Source organism: Marmota monax, unplaced genomic scaffold, assembly GCF_021218885.2.
Source record: "Marmota monax isolate L192 unplaced genomic scaffold, Marmota_monax_Labrador192_F-V1.1 WCK01_AAM20220418_F8-fsc00071, whole genome shotgun sequence".
Lineage (NCBI taxonomy): Eukaryota > Metazoa > Chordata > Mammalia > Rodentia > Sciuridae > Marmota > Marmota monax.
In genome coordinates, this window is record NW_026695217.1 from 9903207 (window position 1) to 9921178 (window position 17972).

Sequence of the window (17972 nt, forward strand, 5' to 3'; positions counted from 1 at the left end):
TCTTCCTCGGCCAGCCATCTCCATAACAAGGTTTGTTTACAAGCCCTAGTTTTTTCCAAGTATCTCACTAATTTCAGTTATTTCTCCTGATAGAGGAGAATGGTGTTCACTGGCAGCATTCACACTTTCCAAAGCACCAAACTAATCTTATTTTTTTGATTTTGTCTCAACTGCACATAAACTACAGTAAATAACATCTCCCAGAGCTACCTGTGCAAACTGCTGATTTCCACTGTTCCAAAGCCATTTTCGGTTATCCACTCATGTTTCTCTGTGACTTTACACATCGAAAGCAGAGTGGTCCTGTGAATAGCCACCAGGGCTGAGGCTTGCATGCTCTATACCACTTACAGCACCGTGTGCACAAGTTTACAAAGGGTCACCACCCTGCACCAGCCACCAAGGGGCCTGGACCAGATTGAGCCCTTTATGAAACAGAGTCTTGTGAGGCTGCCCAGGATCACTGGAACCTGCCATCCTCCCATGTACTAGCCTCAGCTTGCACAGGTACCACAGGATGTATGGGCTTCCTCTTGATGCTAGCTAAATAAATTTTTGTGCCTCAGGCTGTAGCTCTTGGTTTTAGTGGTGTTGGGAAAAAAGGATTCTTCCAATTCTTTTTTTATTTTTTATTTTTGTGGTACCAGGGATTGAACCCAGGGGTGCTTAACCACTAAGTCACATCCCCAGCCATCTTTTATATTTTATTTAGAGACAAGATCTCACTGAGTTACTTAGTGCCTCACTTTTTTGCTGAGGCTGGCTTTGAACTTGAGATTCTCCTATCTCAGCCTCCTGAGCCACTGGGATTACAGGTGTGCACTACCATGCCCAGTGGGATTATTCCAATTCTTGAACTGCTAACCTCCCAGGGTTTTGCATGTGTCTTCAGGTGAGAAGTTAACCACTGTTGATAGCAGAAGAAACATCAAATCATGTTCAAGAGGCTGCAAGTCAAACCTGTGAAGATAAATTTCTGCGTGGGATCAGGATGAACAAAGTAGAAGATAATTTAGACCTTCCAAAATTAGGAAGAGGTACATGTGGATGCCTTGGGTATCAATGATTCCTGACACTGAGGTTGGTGGGTCCAGTGAGCACATGTTCTGGCCTACCTGGTTGAACACAATTGAGATCCTGAGTAGAAAAAGAAGGCTGAGAGGAATGGAAATACAGTGAAGAAGCAGAGAAGGAAAAGCTGATTCTCTCTTCTTTGCTGCCATGAATAGCAGCAGCACAAATGAGAGAAATAGAGTGAAGACTGACTTTTAGCTGCATAAGTAAACCTTCGAGTGTCCCAAGACTCTCTGGACCTTGCAAAACACCTACCATGTTCAGAGTCCTGTGCCAAGTTCTGGTTTCACTGTTGTGCTCTGTGCAGCTTTGGACCAGATCTGAAGGTACAAGGAAACTTTCTGAAAGAGCACCATGTGCCCATTTGTCCAATTGGGTTCCTAGTAGCTTCAGTGAACCAGTAGAGCTGGCCTCCATCTCTTCTTTTCCTGGGAGATTGGTAAGGCTGAATGATGCCAACAGCCTCTAACCACCCCTTGCCTGGTTTAGAAAGGGCGACTTCTGGTCTGGCCTTCATGGATGACCAGTCAAATTGGACAGCAGATAGTCTTGGCAGAAAAGAAGTTATATTTTAATCTGGGATGATCCAGGACACACTTGAGGGATCTGACCAAAGCCACTTCTGGTGCCTAGGAGGTTGCAAAGTAAGTTTGAAGTTAGAAAATGCTCTTGGGTAAGAACTCAGACTCTATTGTCTGGGGAGTGTGCAGCCAGGCGTCAAATCCATCCCAGGCCAGGGTTCTTATGATTGGAGCTCAGAGGGAGTGAGACAGGTATTGGTCCAGGCAAGGATGAGGATTAGGTGTAGCTGGGTGAATGCCCCTCACCCTGGTTCTCACCCTTCAGCTGCTCCTGGGAAGCAATATCTGCCCCAGAGAACACTGTCCCTGTCAAGGACTGAGATCCCTCCTTCCTTGTCTTGGAGATGGTGAAGTGTGGTGGAGTAGCTGGGAGTCAGGGCTGGGATTGTGCTCAGGACTCCAGGTGTGCTGTGTGCCAGCATGTGGCCCAGGGTAGTTACTTCAATGCTCAGAACCCATTTTAATCCCATCAGTAGGGTATACAAATGTCTCAGTACAAGGCTGGTATGACACTCAGGTAAAATATTCACAATTTCTGTGGAAAAGTGGCTTAATTGTTTTAGGTCAAGTTCACATTCAGACAAATCAGGTCTTGGATCTCTCCAACCTGGTCCAGAAGAGTACAGTTAAGAATTCAGCAGATGTGGCCAGCTATCCCTGGATGGAAGAAAGAGGCCTGCCTTCAATGTCATCCTCACTTCTCAATGTCAGCCATACTAAAGCCTAGCCCCTCTTCAAGGTCAAGATGGGGAAACCAAAATTATATGGTAAGCATTAGGGTTAGGGTAGGAATTATGGTCAGGGTTGTGCCTGTGAGGGGCAGAAGCTTCCTGGCCCTTTTCCACCATGACCCAGAAGCACACACCTGCTCCTACCCAAGCCACCACACAGCACCCTACTGCCTGCTCTCCCGATTGCCCTCCCTTAAAACTTATTAGCCTCTCTCTTGCCAAAAGCACAGCCAACAAAACAGGACAGAGACCTCCTCTACTGCCCCTCACTGCTGATTCCCTTGGAGCCTTGCTAGCATCAGTGCCTGGGCCAGGGCCTCTCTCCACAGTTATGGGGATGGCAGCTTGTTTATATGCCTACCTCTCACTGCTGATGGGATACCCCATCCTTGGTCCTGCCACTTTATTAGATGAGGACTTTGGCCTGTGGCCTTACATCCTCATGGGGTATTCTACTTTCTCCCAGCTGCCAGTCCTCAAGTGGCTCAAGGGTCCCTGTGGGTGGCTTTGTCAAGGACTACACCTGGACCCTGTTGCCTCTCCTTAGTATTCTGGTAATGACTCACAACTGTACCATGTGGGGGCCCACTGGTGTCTGTCTTACTATTTCCATAGCCTCATGTCCTACAGGACAGGGATCACCCATGCTCTGGTCTATTGCCTGTATTTGGTTTACTCTGTGAACCCTGCAGAAATCTCTCCTCCTCCTCCTACTCTGTGTGCATCTGCTGGTCACCCCAGGGACTGCCAAGCTATGCAGGTGGACTTGCCTTCCACTGGTCCTTTTGCATCATGAACCTGAACAGATGCTCAGAGAACATACTTCAGATCCAGAGCATGGTGTGAAGCCCTCACAGCCTGGCCTCCCTCTCACTTTCCCTACCCAAGCACCTGGTTTCTGATGAAGGCTATGGCTGGCTGGGGTCTGAACTACACCAGTGGCTGCCTGCTCACTTGTCAAGGTGGATAGCCAGGGAGACAAAAGTTTAGAATCTGGGCACTCACCATTGTTCTGCATCTGCCACACAGTATACTCTATGCCCCCACAGGCCAGTGAGCAGGAAGAACACTGCAATCTGGGAGGAGCATGGGTGCCATAGTAGGAGGGCCATGATCCAGGAGAGGTGGGTTGCTGCATCTTGGTCAGAGGGAGGAAGCTAGGACAGGAAGTGGCCAGGGGCACTCAGAACCCCCAGTAGAGGAGATACATTTACTTCTCTGCTTCTTGCCTAGCCATTTTACACAATGTGAACAGATTGCTGTTCTACTCTGTAAGCTGGTGTAGTGTGTGTCCTACTCTAAGTTAACACTCTGGGTGCCACACCTGCTGGGTGAACCTGCTACCCTGGTGCTCAGCTGTCTTAGCCTGGAGGGCTGTGGGCTATCTTGTCTGGACCCCAGGAGGCTTCTGCACTGAGGGATCCAGACAGTGACTGTAGAAGAACCTCTCATTAGGGTAAGCTTAAGGCCCCTGGTAAAGTGTTCCTACAGGGCTTCTTGGCACCTATGTAGTCAGTCCTCACACACACTGTAATCTGGCCCCCTCTTTTCACTGCAAGAATGTAGATGGCTATCCTGCCTGTGTATTGGGAGATTTTCCCATAATCAGGGAGTAGACTCCAGTGGTGGCAAAAAAGCAGATCATCATGTACCCAACATACAGGATGCCCAGGAGGCAGGTGGTGAAGGACTACCATGGGCTACCACCATTAGTGGTATCTGCAATCTTCTGGGGCTAAAGCCTGAAGCTGCCCTGTGCTGCTTAGAATGAGTGGCCCTGGGATAGCAGGCACACTTGCTTGGCATGAAACACTTCTCTAGACCCAGCACAGGAGAGAAACACTAGTATTTGTAGTTAAATACCCTTTTGGGGTCAGTTCTGAAAAGAGATAGTTTGGACAGACTTCTGCAGAGAAAATTCTGTACTGTGTGTTATCATCTATGCATTGTTTCACAACATTAGTAGGGACTATCTTCCACCAATTTCCCATCACTTCCTACTAGATCTAAAGACAGAAGAAGATGGATTGAAAATGAGGGGATTAGAAGTAGAGGCTAGGAACTGGGAAGCTACTCTTTCAGTCACAGTAAATCACCAGGCACCCTCAGCAGCACACTTTCAACCCTAGGCAGAATCAATACCCAGAAGAGGGGCCTAGACTTGAGGCTGCCCCCAACTAGACTGTTGGGTGGAGTTATGGTTAGAGTCACATGAGAATTCTGATAGGTTTGGGGATATCCAAAATGCCAAGTGAACTTTTGGTTGTCCTGTTGGCCTCTTTTGAACCTCCAAGATTCTCCCTCAGACTGCCCTAAGAGTAGGCTTGCCATATGGAATCCATGACACCCAAACATTGCATGGGGGCACACTTGTCCCTGAAAGATTCTTAGTTTATTTGAAATTCAGATTTGATGGATGGATGCCTTATATGTTATTGGGTTGGAAATTCTGCTGGGAGGAAGGGGTTATGGGAATGAGGCAGGTACACCTCTGAAGGTAGGCCAGGGGGACACAGGCTGTGTCCTGGTGTCTGTCTTATTGTTTACCATAGCCTCATGTCCTACAGGACAGGGATCACCCATACTCTGGTCTATTGCCTGTATTTGGCTTACTCTGTGAACCCTGCAGAAATCTCTCCTCCTCCTCCTACTCTGTGTGCATCTGCTGGTCACCCCAGGGACTTCCAAGCTGTGCAGGTGGACTTGCCTTCCACTGGTCCTTCTTTTGCATCATGAACCTGAACAGATGCTCAGAGAACATACTTCAGATCCAGAGCATGATGTGAAGCCCTCACAGCCTGGCCTCCCTCTCACTTTCCCTACCCAAGCACCTGGTTTCTGATGAAGGCTATGGCTGGCTGGGGTCTGAACTACCAGCCTTGATCTGGTCTCTGTAGCCTCCTCAAAACTGCCTCATTTCCATGGTGTGCTGGGGACTAGGATGATAACTCCCACCCAGGACTTAAGTTCTGTGAGTTGGAAAGTACATTGGGATTGGTATCTTGAGTCACACACTCAACTATTGCAGGGCTGGGAACTCCATGGGCCATTCCCACCCTGGGCCCTGGGTGGGTGGTGTTTGGACACTCTGTGTCCTTCAGGTGCACATGCATTGGGCTTGGTGAGTTTGGCCAGGTAAACCTAGCCTACCATTACCTCACCAAGGCAGAGGTCCTGAAGATGATAGTGCAGAATATCCCAGTCCTCTCTGAACCATGTATGTCAAAGACCCTGGAGCACCCCAATGTGATTCAGATATTTCAGGTTATTAGGACCCTCAAAAATATCTACATCATGATGGAGCATGAAGGTGGGGAACAGCTACTTCAGTATATTACATGCAGTGGCATGCAGGAGCAGGAGACCTGGAGATTCTTTAGGCAGATAGTGTGTGCCACGGGCTACTGCCATGAGAAGGGTGTCATACACCAAGACCTGAAGCCAGAGAACATCATGGTGGATGCTAGAGGCAATATCAAACGCATCAACTTTGGTCTCAGCATCAGGTTCATGGCTGGGCAGAAGCTGGACAATTTCTGGGGTACTCTTACATACCTTGCCCCTGAACTTGTCCTGTGGCAAGAGTATGAGGGCCCCCAGTGGACATCTGGAGCCTGGGTGTCCTTCTGTATTTTATGTTGACAGGGAGCTGCCCATTTATGGGAACACCACTCAGAAAGTACTGATGAGGATCGTTCATGAAGATACCACATTCTTCACCCTGTTCCCATCAAAACATGAAGGGTCATGCATAAAATACTGACTGTGAACCCCAAGAAGAGGCCCACAGTCAAGTAAATCTTATAGCAGTCATGGCTGAAGCAAGGTGAGCAGTATATACCCTGTGACTGTAGTGAGGCACTTACCAAACACCCAGACCCCACAATCATTACAATCCTGTTTGATATCGGTTTTGATCCATGCCAATCCTGGATGTCTCTGGCCAAAAGAAAGTTTGATGCAAAGATGGCTACACACCTGATAATGAAGCATCAGAAAGGCCACGGGGTAGGGTGCTATCTGTTCTGGGTCACCTACCAAAATGTGGAAGGATGGAACCCAGAGTCAGACTGGGAGGCACTGCTGAGAGTGGGGATCCCTGCAGGCAGGAAGTGGAAAGGAATGGCAGGCAGGCAGGCACTTCTGATGCCTTTCTGTCCTGGCCATTGGAAGCCTATGCCTCCAAGGATTATGTCTTACCCATGCCCCAAGGATCTTTCTGATGTCCCTGTCCTCTCACAGAGGAGCACCAGGGAGCCTGCCTTGCACCTTCCTCTTGCCCTGTGAGCATAAGTTGCCCAAGGAGGCCCAATGACCACATCCACAAGGCAAGGCCCTGGCAACATGGCTAGAAGTGGGTGAGGAAGAGTATCACTACCTGTGTCCAATGACTGTGCAGCTACATGCCACGTGTCAGCAATAAAGTGGCTTTAATAACAGAGAAGAAACATGCCAGATCCATAAACAATGTGGCTTCAGGGGAGTAGAGAGCTGAGTCAGACAATGCCAGTGGACAGCCTGAGTCTCCTCTGTCCCCACCTGTGTAAGATGTCAGAGACTTTCTGCCTGGGACACTTCATCCTGCCCTGTTCCTCTGTCCTTTCCCCCATTCTCCTGAGATGTTTCTTAACAAACTTGTTGCAGACAAATTGTGTCATAAAATTATTGTTCCAATAATATTTAGATTTAAATGTAGGCTGATTAAAAGAAAGGTGGGGCCTCAGAGTGAGGGCAGGGGCCCACCAGCCATCTGCTCTAAGGCCTGGACCACTGTGCCTCCCTCTGCAGTGTGGATAATCACTGGCCTTTAGTCAGAATAGATGAGACTCACTCACCTTGAATATGTGTAGTTGGTCACTGACCTTGAGCCAGTATAGGGCATTACTTGCTTTGACCTAGTACAGACAGACTTACTGTACTGATCTGATATGGATGGAGTCTCTCGCCTTGAGCCAGTGTAGACATGACTTTTAGCTGGTGACCTTGGCCCAGAGGAATCCCTTCCTGAGGGTTGTGGACAGGGTGAGTAGCAATGGTTGGAGAAATCACTTCTGAGAAGGCATGGGTGTCCTCAGTGTTCTATGGCATCATTTTCATAATAATGTGTTCAGGGAAGGAAGAAGTGAGCCATTGGGCAGGGATGGGCATGACTGCAACAATGGTGGGTGCTTCTGCATCTGCCATGCAACCTCCCCACTCATAATCATCTCATCACTGTTGCTAAATATATGGAGAAGGAGTACAGAGGATTTCAGGAGAGGAGATGTCAATCCTTCTTTTGGATGCAATTTAATAACAGAGAAGAAACATGCCAGATCCATAAACAATGTGGCTTCAGGGGAGTAGAGAGCTGAGTCAGACAATGCCAGTGGACAGCCTGAGTCTCCTCTGTCCCCACCTGTGTAAGATGTCAGAGACTTTCTGCCTGGGACACTTCATCCTGCCCTGTTCCTCTGTCCTTTCCCCCATTCTCCTGAGATGTTTCTTAACAAACTTGTTGCAGACAAATTGTGTCATAAAATTATTGTTCCAATAATATTTAGATTTAAATGTAGGCTGATTAAAAGAAAGGTGCTTTTCAGCCACCCCAAATTGTGGTACTTTCCTTCAAATTGCCACTTAGGAAACTAATGCAGGTAGCCATTGCTCAGAATAAACCCCACCATCTTGACATTGATATCTAGATCTGTGTGATCTTCCCTAGGCCTCACATGCTCCACTGTGGACATGTGGGTTCCCAGGCTGCCTCTGTGGTTGTCGATTCTGTTTGTCTAAGTGGCTGGACTCCTCCTGTGTGTCTCTGGTCACCTTTCCAGGGAAGTTGGGTGTTTCCAACTCACACACAATCATGCATGATTCTGTCTTGATTCCCTGATCCCAGTTGACCACCACAAACTCATTGCATAGTATGATACAGAATAGAAACTTCCAAAGAGCAAAGTTCTATTGTTCTGTGTCCTGTTTTATCAGCTGTATCTAAAAGAATACTTGGTTTTGCACAATAAATACTTGTATATCTTAATGTGTTCATTAATTTTTTTTGTGTGTGTGTGACAAGAATCATCTGGAGTAAGTTAAGCTGGCTTGCTGTTTGTTGGGTTAAGGTGGGAATCTAAACCAACAGGACTGAGTCTCAGGAAAGATTGCTGGGAGGCAGAAATCAAGATCTTTACTAAAAACCCAGGCTTCAAAGTGGAGCCAGAGGAGGGTGGGCACAGGAGAGTAGGATGAAGGAAGAGCTTTGGAGGGAAGATGGTCATGGCCAATTGGATTGCTCACCACGGGACTGCGGATGAGGCCCAGGCTTGTTATCCTATGGAAATGTTCTGGAGTTTCTTCTCAGATGTCATGCTGCCTTGGAGTTGCATTGTGGACTCTGGCTTCATGTGAGTGCACATGACCATCTGGGCCCATCAGCACACTCTCAGGTTGTGCAGGTGAGTCCTAGTAGATTGGATGTCACATTTTTGAAGTTTCCACCCCTGTCATTGATGACCTTTCAGGGCCAGAGCTGAAGAGAAGGAAAACCCAGCACTGCCTGAAGTTGGAAGGAATGGACTACTCTCCAAGGAGGGCTCATTCTGCATAAAGCTCCAGGTGGGCAGATGTTGACACAGCAGAGTGAATGAAGAGTCAGCTTTTGAATTCCTGAGTTAAAATTCTTACTTTGCAAAGCACCTGGTGGGGAAGGCCTGGTAGGTTTTTATTTTACTTTAGTTTTTTGCAAACAGAATGACCAAAGAAAGGGAGGAAGTCAGGGAGCAGAAGTGAGGGAACATTGTGTTGGAAGACTTACCTAGTGAAAGAGATTATCCATAGGGTACAAATGAAGGACCTGTGGCATGGGAACATTTACAAATCAGAGCAGGAGCTGTTCTCTCAAAATACCAGGCTGTACCTGGCAAGGTGGCATATATCTGTACTCTGAGCAGCTCAGGAGGTTGAAGCAGGAGGATAACAAGTACAAAGCCAGCCTTCTGAACTTAGTGAGAACCTGAGCAATTTAGCAAGACCTGTCTCAAAAGTTTAAAAAAATAAACAAAAATGGCTGGGGATGTAGCTCTGTGGTTTAGGGTTTAGTGTCCCTGAGTTTAATCCCCCAATCTCCCCGCCCCCCCACCCACCAAACAAACAAAACATCAGGTAGAACCTGAAGGATGGGGTGCTCTGAACACATCTGTTTAGCCCTGCATACCAGGGGATTCCCCTTGGCTCTCAGGAGCTGACTTAACAGAATCCCCCAATAGGCCTCAGGCCTAGAATGGGTTGGTGCTGTGTTATTCCCCCAGGCCCGGGAGAAGGTGCTCAGGGATCTGTAAGGATATTCTGGAGTGGCTGGAGTTTGGGCCCAGTAACAGGGGAACCATTTAGACTTGGGCCTGGAAGTGGATGCGGAAGAAAAGTAATCTCTTGTCCTTGGTTTAGACATGAAGCTAGAAGAGCTTGTTAAATGCCATTTTCTTCTTCAAGTCTTATTTCATATTAAGTATTTCCTTGGCATCTCTCTTTATTTCCCTGGCATCTCTCTTAGTAATATACTTTGAGCAATTTACCTCACTGTGTAAATAATGCCAGTTGGAACAGCTTCATGAAGGCTGAGGTGCACAGGTCAAGAAGTAGAAGGCTCCGGTCTTCTGGGGTAGGCATAGGAAATGACCAAGCCCAACCCACATAAAAACTCTGCTTCAGCCTCTCAAGCTTGCTTTGCTCAAACATGTTTACAGTCACATCCTCACAGAGGGTCCTCAGCTTTTATCACACTGCCATAAATAAAGTTATCCATCCAAGACAGGTCCCACTTTGGTTCATCTTCTCTGGCTAGGCTCACATAAAAGTCTCCTTTACACTGTAGTACCTAGAAAATCAATTTATTTAAAAATTTTGGTATGTTGCCTTTTGTCAGATGATGGTACATATGTGACCCAGGCTTCTGTCTTGGCCTGGGAGGCAGGTGACCTCCAAGCCAACCTCAGCACATGGCCATGACTTCAGGTTAGCCATAGCCATGGCCCAGATTGTTAACACATCCTTTTCTCTTTCTGTATGCTCTTAATTTCATTGTTTCTAGATTTATTTCCTTTTAGATACACATTCAGTTTTTAGAAAATTTTGTAGTATCATGGGGCACACTGTTGTGAGCAGTGTTGTAGGAACCATGCTAGAGCTAGATGCATTTGAAATGCAATTATATTGAATGTACCCTTAACACACAGAGAACAGTACTATTCCCATTCCACTCAGCCAGCAAGTCCTTCAGACGTAACAGATCATGTTTCACCCATAGTGCATTGTCTCTGGGCCGCAGAAGTGGTCTCTTGACTGTCAGATGCTAGTAGCTCAACTGGGAACCTGAGTGGCAGCAGTTCATGGTGACAGCAGGGCAAAACTAGTGGCACTGTGGGGAGAGTGAGAGTGCATACATGGCAGGGTTAGGGAGTCTCTGAATGTTCACTTCCCTGAGTGTCCCCTTCTGGTGGCTGATGGTAGCAGAATAGAAAGTCTCTGAGCATTTGTCTCCCTGTGTGCCTCTCTCTGAGGAGCTGAGCTTCTGTGAGAGCTTATATAGGTCACCTTGCAGTCTGCAGGGCCTTTTTGCCATCCTTATAGTCGCTATCTTTTGCTATTCACAAAAGGTCAGAAGGATAAGACAGCAGTTGGTTGTCACATGTCCAAGTTCAGCTTGCACTGTCTGGGTGCTTGCCTCTTTAGAGTGCTCCTTACACACTATATTTTTTAAAATCTTGCCTTCACTCTTTACTCTGAACAACTACCAAAGATATGTATTTATGGATTTGTTGTTGAGTCCTGGGAGTTGGGCCATGGGGGTTTAAGAAGGATACCTCAAACCTAATCAAAACTTATAAGAACACCATTGCATTGAGGGGTTCACCAAAAAGTATTGTACACTGACCTTGTTCTAGGGGATTTTTTTTGGGCCTAGTTTTTCATGTTGCTTTGCAGTGACATGTGGCTTTAATTATTCCACATAAAGTAGGAATCATTCCATTTTACATGAAAACCCAGAGCAAGAGTTAATGGTTTACCTTGAAAGTTTATCAAGTTCAACACTCCCTAAGCTCAGCTGGGTTGGTAGCACTGGGTGGCCTGAGACCCAGCATCCATCTTTTCCCACTGAGGCTGGTTAGTGTCCTTCCTCCAGTCTCTCACCAGGGTGCTTGGCACAGCCACAAAAACATCTGTTCAAAAGGTTAAAAAGGATGAAGCAAACAGACAAGGTCCTGGTGTCCCAGACAGGTGAGCTAGAGCCCAACTGAGGGTGACTGGTGCCCAGTAGACAGGAGCAGAGTCTGGAGTCTCTGTGTAGCCAGCCAGCAACTCTCTGCAGACATTCTGCAGAGCAGCCAGATAGCGTGTACCTGGAGTCAATGGCTCCTAGATGGGGTGGGCTTTCACCAAAACAGCTGCATGTTTCTTCACCATGTTAGTAGAAATAACACAGGACAAGGAGATCAAGGTCTCGACACACCTCTGATGTCCTTCAATCCTATGTGAGATTTGTCAGTTGGCACCTCTGTCTCAGGAACATCTGGCAAGGCATGTTGGAGAAACCCTGGCTCTTGCCCAAAGTGCACAGATGAGACAAACTGGGTTTAAAAGAGCTGGCTGCAACATTAAGCTAAGAAAGTGGTGAAAAATCACACAACACAGAGAGTAGTTTTTAAACTGAGAGCAGGACTGCTCCGTGAGCTTAAAGTTCAGTTTTCCTGCTGAAAAGAGAGCATAAACCCTGTTTCCTTTATTTTATATCAGGGACCTCAGAGAGGGATAAAATTTCAAGGGTGGAGTCTTGCTTCATGATGTCTTGTCAGCAGATAGATTGACATCTTGGTGAGTCACACCCATCTCAGGTGCTGTGTGGGATCTGAGGCAGAGCTAGAGGGGGAGTTGCCCCTGTATCATGTGATCAATACTTGACAGGGAGCTTGCAGTGCCAGGCCTATCCCCTAATTTGGCTACTATGTGCAATAGTTCACACACACAGCCCATGGATGGCTCATGACAACTGGCCTGCTTCTTGTTACTGGGGACATGGGTCTCTGGACCTGCAGTTGAAGACTGGGCCTCTCCACAGACCTTCCTCCTCATTTTCCAGTGTCCATCATGGGTCATCAAGTGATGTCTGTAGGCTGGAGCACTGTCCAGCACCTCCCCAGTCTCAGGAAGAGTAAGGTTGGCCTCTAGCATCAGGACTAACCACTCTTACCTTTAGCCTCTGGGCCAGATCAGTTCACCCATCTGGCTCACTTAGCTGTCTCATGACAGGCTGCCCAAAGCATGAGGCATGTCTATGTGGCTCCTCCAAGCCTTCCTTAAAAAGTAAATTAAAAAAAAATCAGGGACACTTGCACTCCCTCTGCCAGCTTTGACTCTTTTGCAATGATCCAAGCTCCATGTTGTGGAAGCTGCAGTCAGCTGGGGACCTTACAAATAAGGGTATGGTAAGGTGGCCTGTTAAGCCTGGCTAAAATGGAAAAGCAAAGGGCACTGGTATCAGGCAGTAGGAAGATCCTGCACTATGAAAGAGGTTACTAAAGATGGCAGGAGCCTGGTGGGCATTTGGGTCTGGGAGGCTGATATAATTTAGACAGAGACAGGAGCAGCATGAGCTAAGGACCCAGAACAGAAGGAAGCAATGTCAAAGAGAAGTACTGAGAGTGGGGTTGGTTGAATTTACCCTAAAGGGGCATCTGAGTTCAATTACATAGGACCTGGTGCATCTTGGGCAGGAGTCCAGATGATGAGCTATAGACACGAAAGCCTTCAGTGGGCTTGGGCTGCAGGGGTGGAGTGTCATCCCTGGGCTGTAGAACAATCCTCTCATTTAATAGCCCAGGATGGAGGTGAAGGATGAGCCCTGCAGGAAGGAGGGTGAGTCTGGAGACTGCTGAGATGTAAGGAGGATAGGAAGTGAGCAGAGAGCTCTGTGGATAAAGCAAAAAGCAGGGAATGACCCTAGACCTGCTCCTGATCACACAGGTAGGAGGAGAAAGTGGCCACAGCACACCTGGACAGACAAGCACATCCAGGCTGAGCCTGGAGAATAGCAGGACAGGCACTGGCATCATGCATACTAGAAACTATGGGAAATTATGCAGGTTGGAAAGATGCTCAGCTTGAGGCAAAGTGACACTTAAGAAACCATGAAACATTAGCTTGTGGCAGGTGCAAGTTTTTATTTATTTGCTGTGCCCCCTTGGCTAATGCTGACTGGAAGAAAGAAGCTCCATACCAGCATCTGGTCCTGTTTCATCTGCAGACAGAGACCAACATCTGTCACAAGGCTCTGGGATTAGTGAGGGAGTGAACCATTGATGCAGTGAGCCAGAGGCTGCAAGGTTGGGGTTTTTTGAACTGATGGTGCCTTTTCTGCACTTGCAACTGTATGGCAGCTGCTGGATGGCACACTAGATACTGGGAAGCCAAATTCCACTGGAAGAGATGTTCATGCCAACAATTACAAACTCAAGAAGGCAGAGAGAAGGGGCCTCAAGATGAAGAAGAAGACTAGATGAAGAAGGATGGTATGGATAAAGAGTTGTGGATAGCATTGCCAGTGTTGGGAAGAAGAAGAGACAGAAGGGATGGGGCACCCAGGCAATGATGACATGCACACATTTGTCCAGCTCTGTCATGGTGAGATCCTCTGTCACTGTCCCTTTCAGAAGAATTCTTGATGACTCTGATGGTCTGTTGTATACCCAGTCACTTCCTTGATGACCTGAGAGCCTCTGGGAGATAAGCATCAGAACAGGAAGCAAGTCCTAAAGTCACTGCATGCATGTCGAGACACCCCTGCGGGTCTCAGGAGGCCTGCTGTTTTTGTACTTGGCTGACTCGTCTGTACCCCTTTTGAACTTGGGTGTTGGACATCCCCTGCCATGGCCCACTGCTGTCACATCTCTGTCCCTGTCTCTCCTTCCAATGCTTGGCTGGTTTGTCTGGCAGTGAGAGTCTTGACCAGGTATTTAATACTCCTGTATAGGTGACCAAGGCAACTCAGGGCTCCCAGCAGAATGTAGAGCTTGATGCTGACACAGAGAAAGGAGCTGTAACCAAAGACAGTGATGAACCCCAGGGCCTCCCACAGGCAGAAACTGATTAAAGCAGCTTCCTCATTCTTCTCAAACAGAATATTTTAAAGAAGTAGAGGAGGAGGTAGGAATGAAAGTCCACACAGACCTCCAGCACCTTGGTGACATTCCATGACCCAGTTCCATTCCAGCTGCCTTGCCATGACCCAGTTCCCTCAAAATGTATTTTCCTTTTCAGAAAAGAAAATTATTTTGAGAATTTATCTTTTAACAAAAGAGAACTTTGTGGATGACAGCACGTCAGGGAGACCTGATAGCTGCAAGACACCACCACTGAATAAGAATGTGAGGTTCCTGAGTGCTCCCTGTGGAAGCAGCCCCATCCAGCCTGCCCTTTGGACCAGGGAAACAAAACAGAATGACCAGGCCTAGCCAGACACAGCACCCTCTACCAGCCATGAGCCATCAAGAGTGTAGTGCTAGACCTGGATCCTTCATTTAAGGACCATCTGAGGAGCTACTGGGCAGCTTAGCAAGTCCATGACCTCAACTCCAAGTTTTCAGAGGGTATCAGCAGTCAAGGCCACTGCTACTACCTGAGATTTTCTTTCCTATCCTGGGGAGGATTTTTTTTCCGCTCATGTGTCTTTCTTTTTCTTAATGTTTTAAAATTTAATTTATAAAAGCATTATTATTACTAATTGTCACATAGTAATTGGACATATGTTGGTGTTATCCTGAGAAGTTAGAGCAGAAGAGTTTAATCAACATGTACAGGGTCAAAGGCTTCCCCTCTTTGCCTTGGTGAAGGGACTCATGTAGATGGAACTGTCCTCACAGGACTGGTGTTGATTAAAAAGTCCTCACAGGATTGGGATGAATTAAAGTGGCCTTACTGGATTGGCATAGATTAACATGTCCTTATTGGGTTTGTAAAGATTAAAGTGTCTTTATAGGATTGGTATAGATTAATGTGGCCTTACAGGATTCATATTGATTAAACTTTCCTCACAGGATTGTATAGATCAAAATGTCTTTACTACATTGGTATTGATTAAGCTGTCTTCACAGGGTGAGGATCACATAACTTCTTACAGTAGCCTTTTGTTTGAAGTGGAATGAGCCCTGTCTGTGTGAAGGGCTGCTTCCTAGCCCCTCACAATTCTTACTTTGAAGCCCTAACCTGGTAGCTCATAATATGCCCATATTTGGAGACTGGGTTTTTTTCAGTGATTATTAAATTTAATGAGGCTTTCTGGGTGGCTCTATTTCGATGTGAGCAGTATCCTTATAGCTGAGAAAACTGGGCACAGATTCCCAGAGGTACCAGTATAAGGACATAGGGAGGAAGGCCATCTGCAAGCTCAGAAAGAAGCCTCAGAGGGTACCAACCCTGACCACACTAGCTGTCAGACTCTGGCAAGCCCTGTGATGGGGCTACCTACCCCACATGTAGATGTCTATTCTGCCTGTGTACTGGGAGATATTCCCATATAATGTGGAGCAAAGTTCAGTGGCAGCTTGACCATTCTGACCACCTGTCTCTGACACTCCATAGTCCCTCCTCAGTGTTGTCTCTGAATCTTCTTCACCTCTTCCTCTGCCCTCAGCACCTCTTCTGGAAGGCCTCTTCCTGGCCTTCCAGATCAATCATGAGGACAGCCCCTCTTGGAAACTTCCCTGAAGGTGGATCTCTGATGAGCTCTTGTCCTGTCATATTCTGGTTAGTGGGATGGAACTCCATCTCCTCTTCCACACTCTAAGATTACTCAAAGGTGACTTCCTGCCAACTGTGCCTAGAATTTTGCATCATATATGAGAATATGGGCTGTTAGCAGTCTCTTGCATTACAGCCTGAGCCCCTAGGCTCTGTCCCCTAAGGTGATTATTAATGCACATGCTGAGTACCTCTGACTTTGATCATCTCAAGAGCAAGAGGATGACACTCCACTGCCCATACTGAATTTCCTGACTTTCCATTTCCAGTGAGTGAGAATTAAGTTCTACCAATCTGATCTGTTGACCTTAGATCTTTTTTTTGTGATTTTTATTTTATTTTATTTTAATTTTTTATTAGTTGTTCAAAACATTACAAAGCTCTTGACATATCATATTTCATACGTTTGATTTAAGTGGGTTATGAACTTCCATTTTTACCCTGTATACATATTGCAGAATCACATTGGTTACACATCCACGTTTTTACATACTGCCATACTAGTGTCTGTTGTCTTCTGCTGCCCTTCCTATCCTCTACTATCCCCCCTCCCCTCCCCTCCCATCTTCTCTCTCTATCCCATCTACTGTAATTCATTTCTCTCTTATTTTTTTTATTTTCCCTTTCCCCTCACTTCCTCTTATATGTAATTTTGTATAACAATGAGGGTTTCCTTCCATTTCCATGCAATTTTCCTTCTCTCTCCCTTTCCCTCCCACCTCTCGTCCCTGTTTAATGGTAATCTTCTTCTCATGCTCTTCCTCCCTGTTCTGTTCCTTAATTGCCCTTCTTATATCAAAGAAGACATTTGGCATTCATTTTTAAGGGATTGGCTAGTAGCATAATCTGCTCTAATACCATCCTTTTCCCTGCAAATGCCATGATTTTTGACCTTAGATCCTTAAGGCACATCCCAAGGCCTTTATGAATTCCAAAATTCAAGAGTGACACAAGTACATTTAAATACCTTTCAGAATGTTTTTTTTTTTTTTTTAGAAATGTCTAAAAGTATCCCCTTTAAAGTAGTAGTAAATCTATGAATATGCTTAAATTCTCATAGATAGCAGTCTATGTAAATTTTTTCATTGTGCTGAATTTCTGAGAATGAGTCATTGTGACATTTTCTTTTGTCAACAACTTATTTATGAATGTGCAAAATATGTGCACCCTCAGGAGCTGAGTGGCAGTGATGGAGAGCCACAGACCTCATCTCGGGCTAAGGGTCAAATATTTTCTCTGAGGAAATGACAATTTTCAGAGTCTGTCCTTTCAGAGTCACTTGGGCAGAGTTAGCCCAGAATGCTTTGGCTTCCTGGATAGTGTCTGTTGTGGTAGCTGCTAGTTCCATGTGGCCATTGATCTTGTGAATTGTGGCTGGGGAGACTTAGAAACAGATTTTTGGTTTTAATTATTTAGAATGCAAATAATTACATGTGGCTGATGGCTACTTCATAGGACTCTGGGGATGTGAAGAGATTTGGACATCATGGATACCTGCTTTCCTAAGAGAAGTCCCTGAGGGCCACCCAGGCCCATAAGGGGCAGGGAGGCTGAATGGAGTCATCTGTCTTAGGAGCTGGGAGAAACATGGAAGACAGGAGTACAGGACCGTAGAGTGTGCTGTGTGTTGCCAACCCATTGTAGAGGATGCTCTGTGGAAACAAGACCAGCCTGTCGGGGGGGGGGGGGATAGAGAAGATGCAGGGGAATGGTGTGCTGGGTGCCCAGGACCTGTGGCCTCAAGGCCATGTCAGGTCCTCAACCAATAGCAGTAGGCCCTTCTATGCTAAGGACATTGCAGGTAAGTGGTATAAGG